This window comes from Stegodyphus dumicola, chromosome 5, assembly GCF_044657685.1.
Source record: "Stegodyphus dumicola isolate Sdum_Otavi_A_Nest chromosome 5, ASM4465768v1".
NCBI classification, from domain to species: domain Eukaryota; kingdom Metazoa; phylum Arthropoda; class Arachnida; order Araneae; family Eresidae; genus Stegodyphus; species Stegodyphus dumicola.
In genome coordinates this window covers 71,384,599-71,407,379 of record NC_140772.1, presented here as the reverse complement: position 1 = coordinate 71,407,379, position 22,781 = coordinate 71,384,599, and positions in this window count along the sequence as shown.

The following is a 22,781-nucleotide window of genomic DNA, read 5'->3' as shown; positions in this document are numbered from 1 at the left end:
AAATTTTCTGAAGAATTGTTTATCTAATTTAGTAATGTAAGCATCAATATTACTTACATTGAACTCTTCATGAATATACTTATTTCTAATAAATCATCTACTCTTCGATATTTGTCTAGGGGTGACATTTTGAAGTACTTGCAGCTTATGAAGCTATTTTTTTACAGGCATTTACAGTCTCAGACATAAAAGGTGTAAGTGATTATGGGACTCAACATGATCTTATTTTCGAGAGATAAAACAGAGTCGCAGGCAATTAAAAGGTTGAGTTTAGCGGTCCAGAAATTGGAGTTATTATACATCATGTGTGGGGTTCACGTGAATCTCTAATCTAAAGTAATAAAAAGGTACTTGACTCACTTGGCCTGCATATATTATATTTGCAGATATGAAGCAGTATTAATTTTCTAGTAAATTGTACAGCTTCAGCTTTCAACGTTGATTTTTATTTTCCATTTGAACAGCCAGGACTACAGCACCTGAATGGAGTGTTGTAATATTTGTACGATTGAACCCAAAGATGCATTTTGGAGATGATTACCGTATCGTTTATATACGTAGCGACTGTAGTGTTAGATATGTGTGAGATATTGCTCGCTGAGTAGATTAATTTCATGGAAATGGTTGATGGTTAAGTCACTAACATGATGTTTCGTCTGTAGAATAAGTTGATGCTTTTAATCTTTATGAAGAATGACATTTTATAGTCTTGTACAAACAGGGATTTTCTTCACCAGGAAAGGGATTCAAATACTTGAATTTAAACTTTTACCAGACTTCAGCAGATAAGCATTTGTTGAACCAGTTTCGGGATTCTCATAGTAGCTTTTTCACGTTGAGTACTTAAGAGAGCAATAAGTTTTCTGGTAGATACCTTGAAATTGTTTATGAATCATAAATGCCAAGCCAGTATGCATTTTAACTTAGTTTATGAAGAGAACTCAAGAGAAGCTGGAAGTCTGGTTTATCGTGAGTTAATGTACAAGGCTTAGTTTTAAATTTCTTGAAGAATATCTTCCTATTTCGAGTTTATCGGAGAGTAGAAAGCTGTCAGTGCTAATATTTTTCCTTTAGCCAAACAAGACCATACTACCTCATTTGCAAGTTTGGAAGCTCTTTTGCTCTACAACCATGTGAAGTAATATCAGTAGAAACCTTTACTGTTTTTCCATTTTCACCAGTATTAAAAAAGTAAGACCAAAAAGGCAAGACAGGTTACTGATAACGGAAAAATTCTAAATTTTAACTAATTTTAAATCTGACAGTCTTAAAATTTATTCTTTGTTCATCCTTTGCTAGTCACACAAAATAAACTTCATAATATATTTAGCTTATTGAAAATATGAATACACAATAATAGCATAAATAACGCAAAAGACAAAGATATAAAGAATTCACATGATAAAGAATATAAAAATTTGTTTTCGCAATATGGAACTTGACTAAAGATAAATATCCTCATATTCCTTCCATGAATTCTCTTTCTGTCGCTCTCCCTGAAGTTCTGAAAAGAAAAGATTAATCAGTATTTTCTCCTTTCGGCCTTTCCATTTCCATGTGAAAGGATTTCCTTTTTTCCATTGTTGCCTCTTTCAAATGTTGTCATTTCTTCATTGCTGAGAAAAGATTTCATTACAGACCGAGGATTATTTCCTGTTCTTACACATTATAATTGTGTTTCTATCCTGAAAATTCCGATTTACATGCTAATAACCGGAAGATTATCTACACAAGTTAAAATTGCAGATTCATCTGAATTAGGCTATGAATAATGAAAAATTAAGAGAAAAAATTATCGTTTGCATTACAAATATACTTGTATTTAACGTACTTCACATTTTAGTAAATATGGGTTTAAAGAATGCACATCATGTGCCATTTATGTCATTCTCCCTCCGATTCATATGTTTATTGTCTCATTGATTTTACTGGCAGAGCTTAAAATAACGTATTCATTTTAATAGCATATCCTATACAGTTTTCAAAAATAGGCTTGGTTAACAATGTGAATTCTAATGATATGTTCATACATTTATAGGGTTTTAAACAATAAATTAATAAAGGTCTTTTCAACTATATCTCAGATGAACAATAAAAAGGAAGTAAGAACATCAAGCTTATTTAAACAAGGGGGTACTCTCAGTCTGAGATGCATATATAAACCTTTTTTATTCATTGAAAGATATATATGAATAATGCGTTTGTACAATTACTTCACAATTTGTAATTGTCATAAAGAATTAAAAATAATTTACGGCTAACAAACTTTGTTCAAGGAACAAGTGAAAAATCTTAAGATTGCCTCCATTTCTTTTCCCCAATATTAGATGTGGTAACCCTATATTGATTTTGTGAATAAAGGTGTTTGAACCTGCTGTTGGACAGCTATGACCTTCATTATTTGTACATTAAATTTTATTTGTTACATTCTTCATATCTGAAGAATGGGAGCACGTATACTCCTGGATTAATAGTGAACAGTGACTATTATGTAAACTTTTAAAATCATTTGTATGGCGCCACGAGGAAGGAAGTATGAGAACTGCTCAAGAAATAATGGATTTTTTTGAAGATAATGTCCTGTTTCATGGTGCTTTTGTGGCATAATCAGGATTGTCTGAAATCTACCTATGTACACTGGAATAATGACATGCGATTTCTGAGCGTTTTCAACATTGAAAGAGCAATTACGCCAAAAAAGGCATTCTTCAGATGGAAAACGTCATATCTGTAGAATCAAAGTCACAAAATAGTTTATTTCTTGTAGTAATAGAATGCGCTAACGAACTAAATTGCTAAGCTACAGGAACTGGCATAGCATAAGTAAATTTGTAAACGACGAAAAGGAACGAGTGCAAATCAGAAAAACAGGGAAATTCGAGAAAGTTCCGTTATTTATAGAAAACAAAATCTATATGTCATCTGTTAACCGAAAAGTGAATAAAATGATACTATAAATCAAACTATTGGAAAGATTTTCCTAAATCATTTTTAGCTCAACCCAAGGAAAAAGATTCTTTTATACTGACCGATCATAAGAATGCAGTCAAATGCAGTTTCCTCTCGTTCGAATTTCGATCAATAGATGGCGCTAAGGACTTAATTGTCTATCATTTAGATTAAAACGCTCCAATTTCTGTTTATTGTTATCACGTAGGTATCTCTTTCATTTTTGTCATTTTCAATGGAGAAAGTTAACTATCGAAATCAGAGTACTGTAAATTTACTCATGTTGATTGCTGTTGATTATTACTAACATTTTAGTAGAAGTCGCCAAGGTTTTATAATATACTAAACCCTCTTAACCACGCGCATAAGAATTATTAAAGCAAGCATGCGCATGACAAATATTTAGTTTCCAACGTCACCATTTTCGTATGCAAGTTTTTTTTTTTTGTTTTTTTTTGTTTATTGCAACTTCCAACAGCTTTTATAGAAATATTATTATTTTTTTGTCTTAAACATGGTTTTGAAATTCATGTTTATGAGATTTTTCCTATAATAGAAGAAACAGAAGTGAAATTTCTGCAGGAATATATATGTAGTATTTTGCCGTAAAATAGCTAAAGGAATAATGGTTCGAATCTTTTCTAAAATAGATCGCTACGAAATTTCCATAATAAAAAAGTCAAAAATCCGTTTGTAACAGAGTTTAATAATTGTTTTCTGGGATAAATATATATTTGAAACGTAAAATATGAATGCATGTAATATATAATTTTGTTACAATAAAAGTAATTGTTCATTTTCTTCCGTAAAATTCGCCAAACTGCACCAAGGTGGTTGCGATAAAATGTACCTACCCTAGTTACTTTAGCGTTTAGTGTATTTTCTATGTTTGAGTCGGTTGTAAAAACGTGTTACTAAATATGAAGGAGTCAAATTAAATAAGAAAATGTATGGGATAAACAGTTAGTCTTAAGACTTTTAATGTGTTTTCCGTTCTGTATTCTGAATCGATTTAAATATAGTTATGAATCATTAAGATACGTTAGCCATAATGCATCAAAGATCGGTGCTAGGCATTTTGCTGCCCGGCAGTGTCCCTTCGGATCCTAAATTCTGCTGCCTGGTACTTTCCTAAATTCTGAAAATTTTATTGTCCCTAAATTCAGCTGCCCGTTGTCTTCCTTGATTTCTAAAAACTTTACCATTCTTGAACTTTGTTGCTCAGTACTCCTCTAAATTCTAAAAACATTGCCGCCACCTAAATTCTACCACCTGGTGCAACTGCACCGGTTGCACTGGCTCTGATGTCGGCCCTATACATCAGTATTACTTTCTTTTGTTTTTTTTTTATTTTACGATGTACAGCAGAATATATTGAAACTCAAGTTACGTGAATAAAAACTTCAAAAAGTACTGTTATATGCGGGAAACATTCGAGTTCTTGGGTCAGAAAATGAATTTCCAATGAGAATTCCATTGATTTTATAATTAAGAGAAATGAAAGAATAGTTTTATTTAGTAATAAAATTTGCCACATTCTGTTATATGGTTAACAATTTATCGATCTTCTGTAATATAGTCGAATACGCATACAACGATTTGAGAAGTTCCGTGTGTAAGGTATTTCTGAAATAGGATGAAAACTCGTGAATACATTATATCAGTTTATGCAAAAGTATCATTGCCACTCAGAGTACATTTTTAGAATCATCTATCACTTATATATTATGGGTGACATATGATATGTCTCTGGCCATATGATATCACAGAAGGAGGATTATAGACGAACATTCATTTGATAAATAAAAGGATGCAGAAATTAGGGGCTTTTCATTTAGTAGTGCATTGGCAACTTACGATGTATAATACGCTGGAAAAAGTAAGTTGCAAAACTTTTTCGATACACTAGAATATTATAATTTGATTGTTTATATGCTACTTAGACCGTAATGAAACAAAATAGGGAGTCACTGATTGAAAGGAAGCAGAAATCATTGTTGATAAACATTAATCTTTTTTTTCATAAAAATGTTATGAATTTTGTACATATATAGATAATTTCAGTGAAATTATATGAAATTGTTTTTTTCCCCTCTCTAATGTAAAATGAAAAGCTTGAGAGAAAAGGTGCTTTACCGGAAAAATAAGAGTTAATTTATATTTTATTTATATATTATGAAAAATATTACATTTTATAAACTTACATAATATTTTATAAACTTATTAAAATAAGTTTATAAAATATTATGTATGTTTATAAAATATTATGTAACTTATTAAAATAAGTTTATAAAATTCCAAGAGAGTCTTGTTTTTATTCGTTTATGAAAACTCATGTTCTGATGGACATGAACAGTAATCAGAATGACTCGATGTCTAAAACCAGGATCCTCTGCCATAATGCATCAAAGATCGGTGCTAGGCATTTTGCTGCCCGGCAGTGTCCCTTTGGATCCTAAATTCTGCTGCCTGGTACTTTCCTAAATTCTGAAAATTTTATTGTCCCTAAATTCAGCTGCCCATTGTCTTCCCTGATTTCTAAAAACTTTACCATTCTTGAACTTTGTTGCTCAGTACTCCTCTAAATTCTAAAAACATCTGTTTGAACTCGTTGGCTAATATCAGAGGACAACAAAACTACAACGCTATTTGACAATGTTCCATTATAATGCATATCAATCGGAGCCCTGATACACAATTTCAACTTGATGAGTATCCATAAAACTGTCCAATTCTATAGCAGGGAAGTTTGATCTTTATACCCTACTATGTATGTATGGGCATTAAAACCACCCATAAGATCTTTCTTTTTGAAATATTTATAACATCAAAACTAGGCTTATTACCTGGTGGACATTATAATGGATAAATCTAAAAATGATTATGACTTGACTCTCGATGTTAATCCACATGCAACCTGTCTGTAACTGTATTTGTATCTCAGTGAGTAGTGTAAATCCGCTCATGCTCGCGGGCAGAGCATGCTTCTTGTAACTTGTTTTTGTTTGATATAAAAGTTGTTATATGAAGATGACTTATGATTTTAAAAGAAATCGTTCTCTTCCAGTACAACAATGAGTATAGTGACCTAGTTCATCATAGTTGTGTCCAGATATGCTACAGGCTTTTAATTTAGAGAAAGTTTTGAATTAATTGTATAGCTACTAAATTAATTACAGTTCAAATTTACCTTTTTCCCCATTTTATGTTCAATTACTCGTACTAATAGAAAAAATGTAACTATTATGAGGGAAGAAAACATTCTGCTCGCTTAATACAATTTATTTTGACATGCAGCCATTCAGAAATACCCCTATCCAGTTCACGCGTACTTTTTTCCGAAATAAGTAATGCTAAGCACTACGGGTTCGTGGTAGTTTCTTTAATGATCCTTCCATATGAGCTGAAAGAAAATGATAATTTATTGTAAATAATAATAATAGTATATTAAAATAATACTAAATCGATAGTTATAATTAACTCGAGGATAACGCAAATGTTAAGAAATCCTTCGTAGTACGCAAGAAATGTCATAAATTCCCGACATCAGATTTAGAGTAAACGCAATTTAGTTAATTCTTTTGAAGTCGCAGTCACTTTAAAATAACCCTGAACTAATCGTCGAAGCAGTATTTATATGATGTTGCTAAGCCTTTAGAAAGCTTTTGGGAACAGAAACTTTATAAATAAAATGTTTACACGAAACTTCCCGAAAATTTTCAAGTTGGAGAAATATTGGCAAACTTGAGCTATTTTCAAAATTTGAACGTTGTTGAATTCAGGTTTAGTTTGGTTTATTTGATTACAGCAGAGCATTCGAGAGCTACGTGCCTAAGGGGAGGTATGCCTTCGTGGAACACTTTGTAAGGCTCGAATACACGTTACACTTGGGGACAACCATGAAAACGCCTGTGCAGCCAGCCCGTTCGGCGGGATTCGAAGGCATTCTTCATTTAATTGGAAATAGTCCGTTGTACCTACACATCAGGGGACGAAAAAGAAGGAGAATGTTCGTTGTCATTTTTTGCTCTCACTTGGAGCCCCTTTGTGTACATACATAACATAGCGAAATCAGCCAAAGAACCGTGACAGTCTACTCCTGATCCCGACTTTCAAACAATATGGTATGTGAGGAAATTAATTTATAAAATGAAAATATGCGAGGATGATCAGATTTAGAAAGATGACTCCCATAATGTGAATTATAAGGAAATAAGGTTTCTTCAGAAAAGTCACAACAGACTCCTCGCAGCTTATATTCTTATTAGAAATCCTGAAGAAATTACTGTCTAAATGTTTAGTGCATTTAAGCTTTTGAACACTGACAGGCATTCGGAATATATAACTCAACAGATCAAATTTTCTGCTTGTTATTTCTTATCTTTTTTTTCATTTGTTCATTTGTTATTTGATAAATATATAGCGATGGAAAATTGTAAATGAACCTTTACTATGGCAGCAAGGAATCTGTGAGAAAATTTATCTTTACTCGCAAGAAAGGAGAAATACCATGGGAATGGAAGCATATAGGAGGAGAATTTGGATAGAAAATCAAAGAATTAAATCATTATAACTACTTATGCTATTAAATTGTGCAGAAAAGGGCTGTAACTCTTGGAAAATTTGTGATTACTTGAAGGAAACGAAGAGTACAGACAGAACAGGTGCAAATAGGCAGGGATTTGAGCTGAGGAAATGAATTTGAGAAAATTAATTACAATAGCTACTTTCTAGACCTATAAGAAGAAAGCACTAGTATAGTTTAATGCATGATAATGAAAAATAAATAAAATTAGAAGAGTGATCTACGATGTTATATCCTAAACATTTTAAAGCAGAGGTGATTAAATAGTTTGTAACGTTGCGCGCCTCCAACTTGCACGCAACCAAGAGGTGACTGTGAAAACTGTATAAAACACAGAGTCTTGTGAAGGGTTTAAGTCCCTTTTTATTCAACGTAAAAATTACAATTGCGTGCTCTTGACGCTCACAGACTGTGCCAACTCGGCAGTCAAATAAAAATAATAACCTGAAAAGAAACTAAAGACAAGACTCTAACTACGAGGCTCTCTAAAATAACTAACTCACCGCGTTTTACAATACCGCTGCTAATTCAGCAGACTTGAAGCTCACTGGAACAATTTCCACTACTTCCCGCCAAGCACATAGGCCGCAACGCGGGGTTCTTCAATTCTCGCTAACTACCTCCGCGCTCGCTAAGTAAGAATCTCACTCCGAACTCGTTTCCTTCTATTTAAATCAGAATACTTCCGCTGATAATTTGAATCCTTGCGCGTTCTACTAAAATTTACATATTCTGGCATTGGCAGTTCCAGGGGAAAGTAAGGCTTGACAGGAAAGATAGTTTAAACTTAAAATAAATGTTAGTTAAAATAAATATAAACCCTACATTTGCCGCTGCCAGAATTTGGAAAACTTGGAAGCAGGTCCTACAAACGACCTGTTGTAAGTTTCTCTAATTCTGAACTAACTGGCGAGAACCTAGTTTACACAAAAAAAATCTTATGTAACAAATTGTATCTAAAATTCTGTTGCTCGTTTTAACTCTCTCTTCTTACAGCAACTTTTCCTGGACTTCATCAATCAATCTTGGTCTTTCCTTCCAGCATCTGGAAGGAATAAGTATCAATATCTTTCTACATACATTATAATTTACACTTTCTTGACACAATAAATTTTTTTTTTTAACGATTCGTTTTTCTTAGTTATTGCTTACTTCACATTCATTCAATTTTTTCAAGCATTAATTTAACTTTACCCTGGCTCTCCACCGTGTGTGATGTCAAACGGGAATATTCGTGTTTTAGTCTTACAACACTTCCCCTAACCACCATGATTTGTTAGAATTCAACGACCAAATAGACACACCTTACTCGACATTCTACAACTCAATGAGCTACTTTGATAGTCTTAAAAATTCAAATGTAGGTGGAGAACCCTACAAAACACATTCATTCTAACTTCCCCCTCATTCATTTTTAAACATGCAGGCTTTCGCTCTAAAGCATGACTTTATCTACAATTTAATACTTAAATTTTGACTTCATTGCTTTTAAGCATTCACTTTTAGCATCTACAATTTTATGCTTCTAGACTAAATTCTACTTTTACATAACATTCAAGTATTTACGTACATTTACAAAATTTTAATACATATGATTTTTACAATTTACCATAAAATGAATAAGAGAAAATAAATTTTTACTTTACTCAATCTTCGCCAAGCTGGCGGCACTGAAACTAAAATTCTTATTAATACAAGAATACGAAGTTATTTTTATCTTCGGCCAAATTTTGGCTTTAACATAACAGAATTGGTCTTTCGACCAACAGAAAATGCTTGTTTTTAGCTTTTACACTTAAAGAAAACAATACTTTTGCCTTAGCTAAATAAAGTAAAACAAAACTAAGTCTCAACCGAGACATATTGACTTTCGTCAAAACATAGAACTTCGTACTTATGCATAACATTTCGGAACAAAAGAGGAAAAAAATTATGGAAGGTTTTAACTTATCTTTGAGTTTTCGATGCTTGAAACTCCGTCATTCGTTTTTGGCAGAATTGGTCCCAAGTTAGAGGTTTCATGGATGTTAATCTTCTCCTTACTGCCCTCCGAATGTCGTCCACCTGACTTTTTCTTTTGCGTCCTCTACATGCTGGCCTCTTGGCGGAGTAATCGTCTGGTTGTTGGCATTTCCGTTTCTCTCTGGGACGGCTGGTTTTGACGTCCTCCGGTCTGGAGTCCTTCTTGAATTTCTTCTATTCATCGTATTTTTGTGCCTCCTGTTGCCGTTTCAGTTTCCGGAACGGCGGCGTTGCTGGCACCTGACTCTGTGGCCGTGTGCGCGTTCTCCTTGATGTATAATTTTTCCTGCAATCCTTTGTAGGTGGTGTTTTTCTCTTTACCACGGTTTCTTTACCCGGTGCATCTGTATTTTTGTTTTTCTTAAACGCTGGAGTTTGAAAATTATTTTTTCTTTTTGATACCGACGTCCGGGTTGTAGAAGTGCTAGGTCTCTCTTCAGTTCTTCGTTTCTTGGGTGGTGGAATAGTTGTTGTCTCTGGACCTTCTATTTCGTTTAGACTTGAGTCCTGCAAGAAACTTTTAAGGATTTCAAAATCATTTGGATTATAGTATTTTTTCACCTGGTCGGGACTTGCTTTACAGATTTCCCCTCTCTCGTTCTTAAGATATAAGACTACTCCTTTGATTTCCTGAATTACATAGGGGCCTTCAAACTTTGGAGCTAGCTTTGCCGTAAAATTGTCTGGGGCACTTGATAAAGAAAATTTCCGCTTCAATACTTTATCCCCAACTTTAAAATCTGCTTCACGGCGTTTTCTATCGTAATATAGTTTCTGCCTATTTCTTGCCGTATGCGAGGTTTTAAGCGCCTGATCAATCAACTTTTCCACATCTTTTTGTTTAAACTCCTGCTCTCTTTGTTGCACAAAGAATAATTTATCTAAAGGCGTAATTAATTTTCGGCCTAAGAATAATTCTGCTGGAGTTTTTCCTGTAGTATCATGATGTGCCGTTCTTAAAGCATAAGCTAATTCATTTATGTAGCCATCCCAGCGCTTGTGATGTGTGCTCACGTAACTGCGAATTATTTTTACTATGTTTTTATTAACTCTTTCTGCTATGTTAGCCTGTGGTCTATACGGAACCATTTTGATATGGCGTATGCCAAGTCCATTGCATATGTTTTCAAATATTTGACTAATGAATTGTTTTCCGTTATCGCTAATGACTTTTATCGATGCACCGTATTTTAAAATGTATCTGTGTAAGAATGCATCTGCGACTGTTTTGGCTGACGCGCGTTTAAGAGGAACAATTTCTATCCATTTTGAAAAATGATCTACTATTACTAAAAAAAACGATTTTTATTTAACTTGCTCTGGGGGAAGGGACCAAGGAGATCTATGCCTAAAATTTCATTCGGAAATGTAGCACGAATGCTATTTAAGTACCCGTCCGGGCTGTAATCAATATCATTTATTAACTGACATTGATTGCAGGACCTGACATACGCCGTTACTATTTTGTATAATTGCGGGAAATATACCGCCTCGCGTACCCTTTTTAAAGTCTTTCTGACCCCTAGGTGGCCCGCTGTTTTTGCTTCGTGCAACTCCTTCAAAATGCTTAATCGAAGCGAGGCTAGTATGACTGGCTTATACTCAAGATTTTCGTTTGTTGTTTTCGTATAAAATAATAAATTATCTATTATTTCATAGTTTTTTGCTCTATTTCTTATCGCATCGATATCTGTGTGCTCAAAGCTTTCGGGGTCTTTCAAATAAGTATAGATATTTCCAAATTCAGGATCAGCTTTCAGTTCAGTAATAACCGTATCTCTAGAATCTAAAATTTTTGAAGTCAACACAGCGCATTTAAGTTCATTTCCTTCGTCGTCCAGTTTTATACGAGAAAGTGCGTCAGCTACATTGTTTTCCTTACCCGGTTTATATTTTATTGTGATATATTCTTGGAGTTTTAAAGACCATCTTATTAACCTGGGCGTTAGGTTTTTCCCCGAGTAAAGTCTACCAACAGCCGCATGATCCGAAAAGACTGTTACTGGCGATTTGCCGAAATAAACTCGAAATTTGTGTACAGCCATTAATACGGCTAATGTTTCTCTTTCTGTAGCTGTATAATTCCTTTGCGTCTGATTCAACGTTTTACTAAAAAATGCCAGCGGATGGTTATTTTGCATAAGAACCGCACCCACCGCATAGTCTGACTCATCTGCTGCAATTTCCAGGTTTTCGTCCCCCTCCGGGAATTTTAAAACAGGGGCATTAATAAGCGCTTCTTTTAATCTTTCAAAAGCTGTGTTAGCTTCCGCTGTCCATGTAAATTTAGCCCTTTTTCTTTTGATTACTAAGAGTGGTTCAACAATATTAGCGAAATCTTTTATGAAAGATCGATAGTAAGAACATAACCCAAGGAAGGAAGAAAGTTTCTTGGCGGTGTTGGGCGGTGGGAAATTCTTAATAGCTTTTATTTTTGAATCTTGCGTTTCTATACCCTTTTGCGAAATTTTATAACCGAGATATTTAAGTTCTTTAGTTGCGAACTTGCATTTTGAGGCGTTAATTGTAAGACCGGCCTCTTTTAATAATTTAAAAACTTGTTCTAGATCATTCATATGTTGTTCCAACGTACTACTCGTTATAATTATATCATCTAGATAAATTAAAGTTGATTTTCCTAGGACAGGCTTTAGAACAATGTCCATAGCTCTCTGGAATGTTGATGGGGCCCCACACAACCCAAAAGGCATGCGTAAAAATGCATAAGTGCCCGATTTTGTTATAAACGCGGTTTTATGTATATCTTCGGGTCTCACAGCTATTTGATAGTAGCCAGACGTTAAGTCCAAAGTAGACATATATCTTGTCGATTTGATCTGTCTAATGATCTCGTCTATAACCGGCAAAGGGTAAACTGGAAATTTGGTAATACTATTTAGTTTTCTGTAATCAATAGCATACCTCCAAGCCTTTTTATCCGAAGGAGGAAACTCGTTCTTTTTCCTACATAGTACGACTGGACTCGCGTACTCACTATTTATGGGCGTTATTATTTTATTCTTTAACATCTCCTGAATATGTTCTTCGATGATTAAGTCTTTTTGTTTGTCATAACGGTATGGTTTAGTCCTACAAGGTTTTTCGGCATTTAATTGAATCTTGTGCGTGACTATTTGGCAGTTTCCTGGTTTTTCTGAAAACAAATGAGAAAAATTACTCACCACTTGCTGTATTGCTTTCCTTTCATGGTCATTCAGATGGCTAAGGTCCACTTGAGGTGTCTCCACAGGTTCCACCACCCTCTGGTCCATCTCCAACACCACGGAATTATCTTCAAAATTTAATTTGGCCCTCGCGGCCCTTAAAAACTCCATACCTAAAATAAGAGAATGTTGCAGATCTTTCACCACAAAAATTAATACTTTGAGACTTTCCTCTTTTACCTGTAAGTTTAATGATAATTTCCCGATGCAGTGACATGTTTTTCCTTGCGCCGCTATAATTTCCGTATTTTTGGTTTTAAATAGTCGTACCCTATAAAAATTCTTTTTGAAGAAATTTTCACTCATAAAATTTCCTTCTGCTCCTGTATCGATGAGGGCTTCTACTGGTACATCGCCAACCAGGACTTGTATAATTGGTAGCTGTGAGTTTTTTACGATGACCGTGTTTAAATGTCTATTTGAGGGTTTTTTTAAAACTTCCGGGGTCTGGACCCTCCCTTTCACAGGCCCCTCTATTCGTTTAAAGCTTTCCTTTCAATCTGTGTCTTCTGGGTACGCGGATGTTTATTTTCAAATTTTCTTTTTGGGCCTTGACCTTCGAGTTTCGATGCGTTAGCTTGATAGTTCTTTCCCCCATAAGAGCGATTTCCATTTCTGGTTTCCTCATTTGAAGATTTCCTTCGGGTACTTTGAGAATATGTTTCCCCTCTCGCTTTTTCCGCTATTCTGCGTTTTTGAAACTTCACCGCCAATTCGAAAAGTTCCTGCAATGTGCTTGGGTTTCTAATTTCAAAGTAGTCTTGAACAGCGGGTAACAATCTTGGTAATGTTATTTCAATAATCACCGCATCGGGTTTCTTTCCATACAGCATATCCGTTAGCTTGATTTTTCGTAGAATAAAGTCCGTCAATTCTGCTGTATCCCGTTGATAAAAACTATATAGCTCGGCTTCCAGCCGTGCGCGATCTTTCACTATGGGGAAGGCCTTTACTAACGATTTTTTGAAATTTTCAAATGTATATGTGTGGCTTCCAAATTCCCCTAATAAAAATTTACCTATGTTTTTCCACCATAGCGCGGCCTGTCCTCTTAGTGCTGATGTGGCGATGGCACCTTTTTGTCTTTCAGGAACTGGGTAGAGCTGAAAGTGGTTTTCTAGATCTTCTAGAAATACCGCCACCGAATTTTTTCCGTCGAAATGGACGTTTAGCTTGATTGACGCTCTCAAAGTCTGGACCAGGTATCCAAATCCTTCTAACTGAGTTGTCATTTCTTGGTGTTGTCCAGCGGCTTACATCCAGTTTTCGGCCATTTCAGTTCGATAAGTGTTCGGGCGCCAATATAACGTTGCGCGCCTCCAACTTGCACGCAACCAAGAGATGACTGTGAAAGCTGTATAAAACACAGAGTCTTGTAAAGGGTTTAAGTTCCTTTTTATTCAACGTAATAAATTACAATTGCGTCCTCTTGACGCTTACAGACGGTGCCAACTCGGCAGTCAAATAAAAATAATAACATGAGAAGAAACTAAAGACAAGATTCTAACTACGAGGCTCTCTAAAATAACTAACTCACCGCGTTTAACAATACCGCTGCTAATTCAGCAGACTTGAAGCTCACTTGGACAATTAACACTACTTCCCGCCAAGCACATAAGCTGAAACGCGGGGTTCTTCAATTTCTCGCAAACTACCTCCGCGCTCGTGAAGTAAGAATATCACACACCGAACTTGTTTCCTTTCTATTTAAATCATAATACTTCCGCTGATAATTTGAATCCTTGCGCGTTCTACTAAAATTTACATATTCTGGCATTGGCAGTTCCAGGGGAAAGTAAGGCTTGACAGGAAAGATAGTTTAAACTTAAAATAAATGTTAGTTAAAATAAATATAAACCCTACAAGTTAAACGAAAGATGATATTCAAGAAGAGAAAGGTAGCATTTATACTGGTAATCAAAATTCCGTGAAATCACTCCACTTCAACGTCAGAAAGTTCGTGTAAATACCATAGAAGAAACAAAACATCTTCTCTCCCCATGCCATTCTAAATGATCCCTGAATACTCAGTCTAAAAGATAAAGTACAAGCCTATAATCTTATTCTATTTATTTTAGATACTTCGAATGATATTTGAATAAAAGATGTAAATGCACTATTCCCTCAAAATATGTCGAACGATCTGAAATTACCAACGAAGAAGAAATCTATAAAATTACTTTGCTTACTTCAGATATTTGACGTAGATGGTATCTGAAACGGAAACAGAGCACCTTGCCTTTTTCGAGTGAAATGTGAGTGTTGAAATTAGAGGTGCAGATATTTATAAAATTAGAACATTTTAAAAATGTCCTTTAAATTTTTTGTGAAACTAGAGAGAATACTCCGATTTTCACATCATACTGAAGTGATTTATATATGTTAAAAGAGTTGGAAATTAAGATAATCTATAAAATTGCCCCACATGCTACAGAAAGTTTAATAAATTATATGTTAAAGGGACATAAAGCATCTTGTTTTCCCACATTATGCTGAAGCTACAAATGAAGAAGAAATTCTCTAAAATTGCTTTACTTGTTCAGATACTTCACTTAATGGAGACTGTAACATTAATTTTTCATTTAATATCAAACGATGACTGAGTTGAAAGAGTGTGCATGTATCAATAGACTAAATAAATCAATTAGAGATTCGTGCTTGAATTACATTAAAAGAAATTCTGATTGAAAATAACCGATGTCTTTTTTTACTGTTTATATTTTAAATTAATATTTTAATTAATAAACAATCTTTCGTAATTAACAATAACATTTTTAAATATAAAAAATTTCATTAACTTTCAGTTTACATTGCATTTTCTGTTTTGTTTTTATATAATATTTTAATCAATTTTTCTGTTCATATGTCGAGAAAAAATAGCGATTTGTTTTCATCATACTGTAACGTATTTGCGTTGCTAGCTACCAACATAATACCAGCAATAAATGTAAAGAAACCTCGCGCATAAAATATGCTTTCTTGAAGATGAACGGGCTTAAAATGCTTTTCAGTTATTCTGTAAGTTTGACTAATAAAGTTGGTTGTTCGATCAAAAAATGACGAGATTTCTTTTAAACTTCATTACAGACGTATAAAAGAATAAATACCTTGTGGTACTCGCTGGGATCGAAAGGTGAAACCAGTGTTTATTTAAACACAAAAGGAATGCAGGAAGTGTGAGTATAAGTTTTTATGAATACTGTGCCATTTTATATACAAATCTTTCATCTTATTATTGAATTCAACTAATAGATCGATATTCTAAGTTTAAGCTTTTGGATTAAAGCGTCAAAATATTTAGCGTGATTTGAATGTTCTTTCAAAATTTGAGCTCTTGTATTAGAGTGGCAAATTTATTATCCCAAAGGGCGTTAGACCAGAAAGAATATTAATTTCGTTTTGGAATTTTGCATTGGTTCACTATAAATGTGGGTTCACTTTTCAAACTGTTGCCACCACATATTAGAATTCGGTACTTTTCCGTTTCGCCGGCGCAAATCTCGCCAAGCAGACTTTATTGGCGACAACATACAGTATACACATAAAAAATATTAAAAAAATATTAGTTCTGAGAATTCTTTTAAAAAAAGAAGGCATAAACATTTTAATATCGCTTAAAATTTAATAAAAAGCCAATAAATAAAGACAATAAATTTGTAAAAAAACATTAATTTAAGAATTTACTATGATTTCTTGGTTCAAAATCCTGATTCGCCGGTTCATATCACGTGACCCCAAGCGATCTCATCTCACGTAAACTACTCTACAAAAATCTAATGCTCTCAGTAATTATCTACATTCATTTCAAGTTAAATCTCAATTTGGAACACAAATTTAAATGCAAGAAATATTTCAATTCGTACGAATAGCTTACTCAGAAATTATGTAAAACTGCAGTGCTTTACTTCGCTAATGCATTCTCATTAGAATGGATGAATTTAACCCTTGACTTTACCTTTTCTATATTTTCGGCTTCGGATAAGAGCTGTGATTGCATCCCAATTGACTTAATTACCGAAAATGGCCTTAGACATAAACTGAACTATCTGATAAAAATTCTATGTATTCTATATGCCAGTATTGTAAGAAACAACCAGTCTGATAAGAAAAAGCTGCGACTTGTTTTGAAAATGATGCGTAAAAAGTTACCAGCGAGAATATTCCGTTTGGCATCAGTTGTACCATTATTGGCGACTTTATCGCTTGCGCCGGCAAAACGGAAAAGTACCTAGAATTCTATGTTATATCTGAAGAAATTAAATAATGAAGAATCTACATAAATGTATGCATGTTTCTTGCATTGTGATAAAACAACGGTACCTAGAGCCATCAAATTCTGAACAATGTAATCTTCCACTGAATATGGACACCTGGAAGCCCGAATTTGAAATTTGACATTTGTTTTATTATCGATTTCATATTTTCTAAAACTTTAATGAATTTTAGATTTACAAAGTCAAAGATTTCAAAGCCAGCAATGGCAACACTCTATAGGGAAAAAAAAAAAAAAAAAAAAAAAAAAAAAAAAAAAAAAAACACTTTTATCCCCAACGCGTGAGACTGTGTATCGGAAATTCTAAGCATATACTCATGCGATATTGCTATTGAACTAAATTTTATGGTTTAAGTGCGAAGAACAAGATATTTAATAAATAAAGATAGCACACAAAACGTGTAAAATCTGAAAGCTTTCAGATTTTATTTTTTCATTTTTTTATTTATTTATTTTTTACTTTAATATTATAATAGTTCTATTCTTAAATGTGAGGTCTTGTATTAGAGTCCCAAATCACAAAAGTATTTTGTTGTGTGAATAAATCTGAGCTCTTGCATTAGAGTGGCAGATCTATTACGTAATATTAGAAGATTTCCGTTTGAAAGTTGAGCTCTTGTATTAGCTTGTATTGCAGTGTGTAATTTGAGCTCTCGTCCCAAATCAAGAATTTTGTTGTGTGAATCAAGCTAGAGGCTTGGAGGTTTTTATTTAGTATAAATTATTAAGAGCAAGCTTCTCAAATTTTTGTTTAATGGAAAGCACGTATGTTTTATTACGTTAAAAAATACGTTGTGTCATATTTGAATTTCTAATAAAAAAAAAAAGGCTAGAATGAACAAGTTGATTTGAAATTTTGCATATTGGCTAAAAGCCTTAAAAAATTAATTTTGAAACACTGTCCAAGAGTTTTTCTGTTTCTAAAAATGTCATTTCTTGCCAAGGGTAAAAAACAAGATTCAACAGAAGTAGCCGATGAATTAGGCGAAAAAGGGCCGCTAACTAGCAACATTCCAGAAATAAAAAAAATAATCACTCAAAGTCAGTTTTACAATGCAGAAGAAGTTAAATTGTTTCTAAACCGAGTCACTGCTGAACGCCTGGCTCAGGAAGAACGTTTGTCTCATGAAGCGAGAGAAGAACGTCTGGCTCGGGAAGCAAGGGCATATGAATTTGAAATAAAGTGCCCTGTATTTGAAAATCAAGTAACACGAGCTAGAGAATCAATGGCGAATATAGTAGAATCGAACAAAAAATTTAGTTGTCAAATATTATTCTAAAGTTTAACGATAAAGGAGATGAAATGGGACTACGTTTGATAAATTTTGAGAGAAAGACTGAAATGGCTGAGGTCCCTTAGAAAGATTGGGTGGCTTATCTTTTGGGTATTTTACCTACCGTAATCTTCAATATGTTAGCCAGAGAACCGTCTGAAGCTGTAACTAAGTGCGAATATGTGAAAAATCTAATCTTAAGAAGATATAAACTTAACAGTAAAAAACTGAAACAGCTCTTTTATCGGCCTCAAAAGACTCCTAAAAAATCTTGGAGAAATATATGCTTATGAACTTTATACCGTATATACTCGCGTATAAGTCGATACCGCGTATAAGTTGACCCCCCACTTCGACATAAAAAATTCGTAGAAAATAAGAAACCCGCGTATAAGTCGACCCCCCACTTCCGAAATCGATCGAGAAACTTCGAAAAATTTTTTTTAAGTACTACATTTATTCAAAATCATCTGAGAAAAAAAAGTAAATATACGATAAAAAATACCTTGGTAAATAAACAAAATCAAAATACTTCAACGTCCGATTCATGGTCAGATTCGCCAAACATTTCATAGAACTCTTCTGTCGTCATTGGCTCGTCATTATACATATTTTCAGTCTCGAACTCTGTATTGTTACAATCACTACTAGAGCCTTCGTCGTCATTTTCACTTTCAAAAACAGCATCATCTTCCGTGCCGTCTTCGTTGCTAATAAAACATTTTTTAAATGATTTTATAATCATTTCAGAGGGTATTTCGTTCCAAGCATCTTTAACCCACTGAGCAATTAATGTAATATCGGGCTTTTTAATGTTGCCTCTCTTTGTATATAGTAACCTTCTAGAATTTGTTCCGGAAAAGATTCGCGTACATAAAATCTATCGGAATTTTCCCTTTTTAAAATATTAAAAACTGTTCAATTATTGCGTGGGCTATTTTTTCAAATTTTGACGTGTACGCCTACGTACGTAAAAACTATCTGCATTTCTCTTTTCTTGGCGTGTTGGCGAAACGTTTTTATTGCTCGATATTGATCGGTTGTTCGGGGGCCGAAAATTCTTTGGTTTAATGGAAACTTACTCTAGTTAAAGTATGAAACTCTGTGATTAGTTCGTCACATAATTTAAGTCATGAAATTACTTCAAGTAAGTGACTTATTTGATAAGTCGTCCAATTTGAGTGCGGGAAGAAAACAACTGCATTATATAAAGAAATTTTTGAACTTCCAATTCTTTTAATTTTTTATGGCCCCGCGTATAAGTCGACCCCCCACTTTGAGGTCTTTTTTTTGTCCAAAATATCTCGACTTATACGCGGGTATATACGGTAGTTATTTTTCGGTGTGGATTGCGGATTTAGAAATTAAGACAGTTGAGAATCTGAAAGATTTAATAGTTATCGAGCAAATTAAATACAGGGTTGTGATGGAAGTGAAGGATAATTTTCTCGACCAATGTATAAAATGAAAAACTCCATATGAGCTATCAGAAAAATTAGACGAATATGAGAGTATTAAACCGAGCTTTAAGAAGGGAAATCATAGAAAACAAGGTTTAAAACTTACACCATAGACAAAATCCTAAACAAATGTCGAAATATTTTAGTCCTAAACCTTAAATAAATAGGAATTTAATAACTGCAATATGCATATCTTCAAAATATCCGGATGCAGTTCCTGCCGCAAATTTTTGTTCGACCACGATTGTTGATGTTTTCCTTCAAAGTTTTAGTAGAATGGGATTTTCAAAAGAGGTGCAGACCGACCAAACCACATCTTTTATGAGTGCATTGACATCGAATTTTCTAGAAAGATTCGGAATTAAAGTTGTACGAAGTTCTGTTTATCATCCACAAAGAAATTCTGTAGGAAGGATGCATAGAACTTTAAAAAGAATCCTTTAAGTCCTGTGTCTAGAATCTGGTCCAGAAACTGGGATAAAATCTTATCTAAGGTTTTATTTGCTCTTCGTATCACTATTCACGGCAATACAGGCTACTTGCCAGCAGAATTAGTTCACGGCAGAAATTTACGAACTCCAGTTATGCTATTGTATGAAAAATTATCTGGTAAAAAAGAGGAAGAAAATACAGTAGTGGACTATATATTTGAACTAATAAATCGAATGAGGAGATGTCAAGAACTCGCTGCCCAGCATATGAAAGAAGCCAAAGAAAGCAAAAACTCTGGTATGATAGTCATAGAATGTAAATTTCAAGGAGAATTAGTTCTAGCTGTGGCTCCTTCGAAGCCAAACAAATTGCCAGTTAAGTGGGTAGGTCCTGGAAAAACAGTTCGAGAATTATCAGAGAAAAATTATGTAGTCGCGTTTCACAAGAAAAATAAAACTCAGGTGGACCAAATTAATATGCTGACATCGCATTTTCAACGAGCAGAAAATATAAACTTGTTATGCTTACAAGACAGGATAAATGAATATGAAGATGAAATACGGAGTCTGAATTATAGCTTAGGTACTGAAATGTCTGAAAAATCCTTATCAGATGTCTGCAACACAAACCGAGATTTTAAACACTGAAGTAGGAAAGATGATATATATATATATATCATATGATAAAAAATCTCTTTGTTTTCATCTTATAACATTTAAGTGAAATAACTCATTTTCTTATGAATCTATACTGTCGTTTCTCTTTTCATTAGCCTTCACCAGGATGTGAAAGAGGTAAGACTATTTAAGGCGAGGATTTTCAATGTTTTGAAGTTAAAGCTTTTGGCAGCGACGTTTGCAGTTTGTCTTATCTCTCGTTACGCTAAGTTCTGCTAAGTGAGTATTCCAGTATTAGTTATTTCGCTAGCCGCAGTTCAATCACGCCATTAAGAATTTCAGCCGATGGTTCATTAGGCCAGTTTATGTATAGCCGCATGTATGTATAGCCAGTTCATTAGGCCAGTTTATGTATAGTTACATCACGCCACTAAGAGTTTTAGCCGATGCTTCATTAGGCCGATTTGTGGAATCTGAGGCTACGAAATCATTTTAATTTGTAAATTCGGATGTTTACTAATTAATGTCCACAAATGCCAGAGTTAAATTTGCGCACACAAGTTGTGCCATTATTAACTTCAAGATTTAAACAAAATGGTAATTTGCAAAATTTTTAGGGCTTTATAATACTTTTACAAAGCGAGTGATAACTTATTTGGGAGTCTAAGTAAGGTTTATGGAATTTTGAAGTTAGAATTCGTCAATATAATATCTTACAAACTTATGTGAGGAAAAGAACCGCAAATAAAAATTTGTATTTAGGAGAAGTATGTTACAAAAGTTAATTGCAAGATCTAAACCAATTAACTCAAAGTTTTGCCCTTATACCTCTAGAATTTTATTTTTATTGGAAAATACTTGATTCAAGTTTATTATGATAAATAATTTATTTTTAAATATGAATAATTTTGCTTTTCAAATAATGTATTATTTTGATTTATAGGCTGGCCTTCCTTTCGTGGAGTATTTAACTGAATTTAAATAAAGATAAGTGGCTTTATATATTTAATATTTGCTTTTGGTAAAAATGTATTTATACTTTATTAATTGAACTGAAATGTTTTTATTAATGTTTATGTTTCACATTTTGTTTTCCATTATAACGCTTTGTATGAAAAATGAATACGGTAATAACATACATTTGCGTTTTTGAAGCAGATACTAATATCAGTTTTCATCCACGTTAAAATGTTTAGTTAGGAACTAACAAAATCCTGATCCAAGGTTGAGTATGTATTTTTCATCTTAAAGAGTTTTGAAGAAAAGGTGCAGAAAATACAACTTTCTGCTTACATTTAGAAGCTTGTAAGTAGGCTTTGAATGATGAAGCGTCGAGGCCGTCAACCAGAAACTATTTTAAAAAATGGCAGCTCGAGGTTTGTTTGGGAAAGTTTACTTATATGTTTCTAGCCCGATACCAGGGAATTCCCAGCTGACAAAACCTGATAAAAGAAAAGTCCGAGACAGATGTTCTGTCGTTGCCGGCAGGTCAAAGCGTCAGCCCTTTCCCTCTTTCCTAGGAAGCCTTTTTTTCCTGTTTGGGGATATCCCTCGAAATGAATTGCGGCTTACCGAAAAAATGCGACGAACATTTTGGAGGGAGGGCGAATAATATTTCTCTTCCTGATCTTGAATTCCCACGTCCCTTCGGGAGAAGCAGATAAAGGAAGAAGGAATGAATCTAGGAACCTGGCGGAATATCGGATCCTGGGAGGTTGAGGGATTATCGGAGCAGCTATCAAAACTCGGCAGCTGGTTTTATGACGTAAATGCTCCGAGGTCTCCACACCCTGAAACGCAAGTTCTCATTTCCAAGTACTTTTCTAGAGCTTCTAGTTCTAGATAAAGTTGGGAATTTGTCTGAGCGAGTCTCGGATGTCATAGTTCTGCCGCATCGCTATCGATCGCTTGGGCGATTTCTTGTGTAAATTACGCGATGAAACTA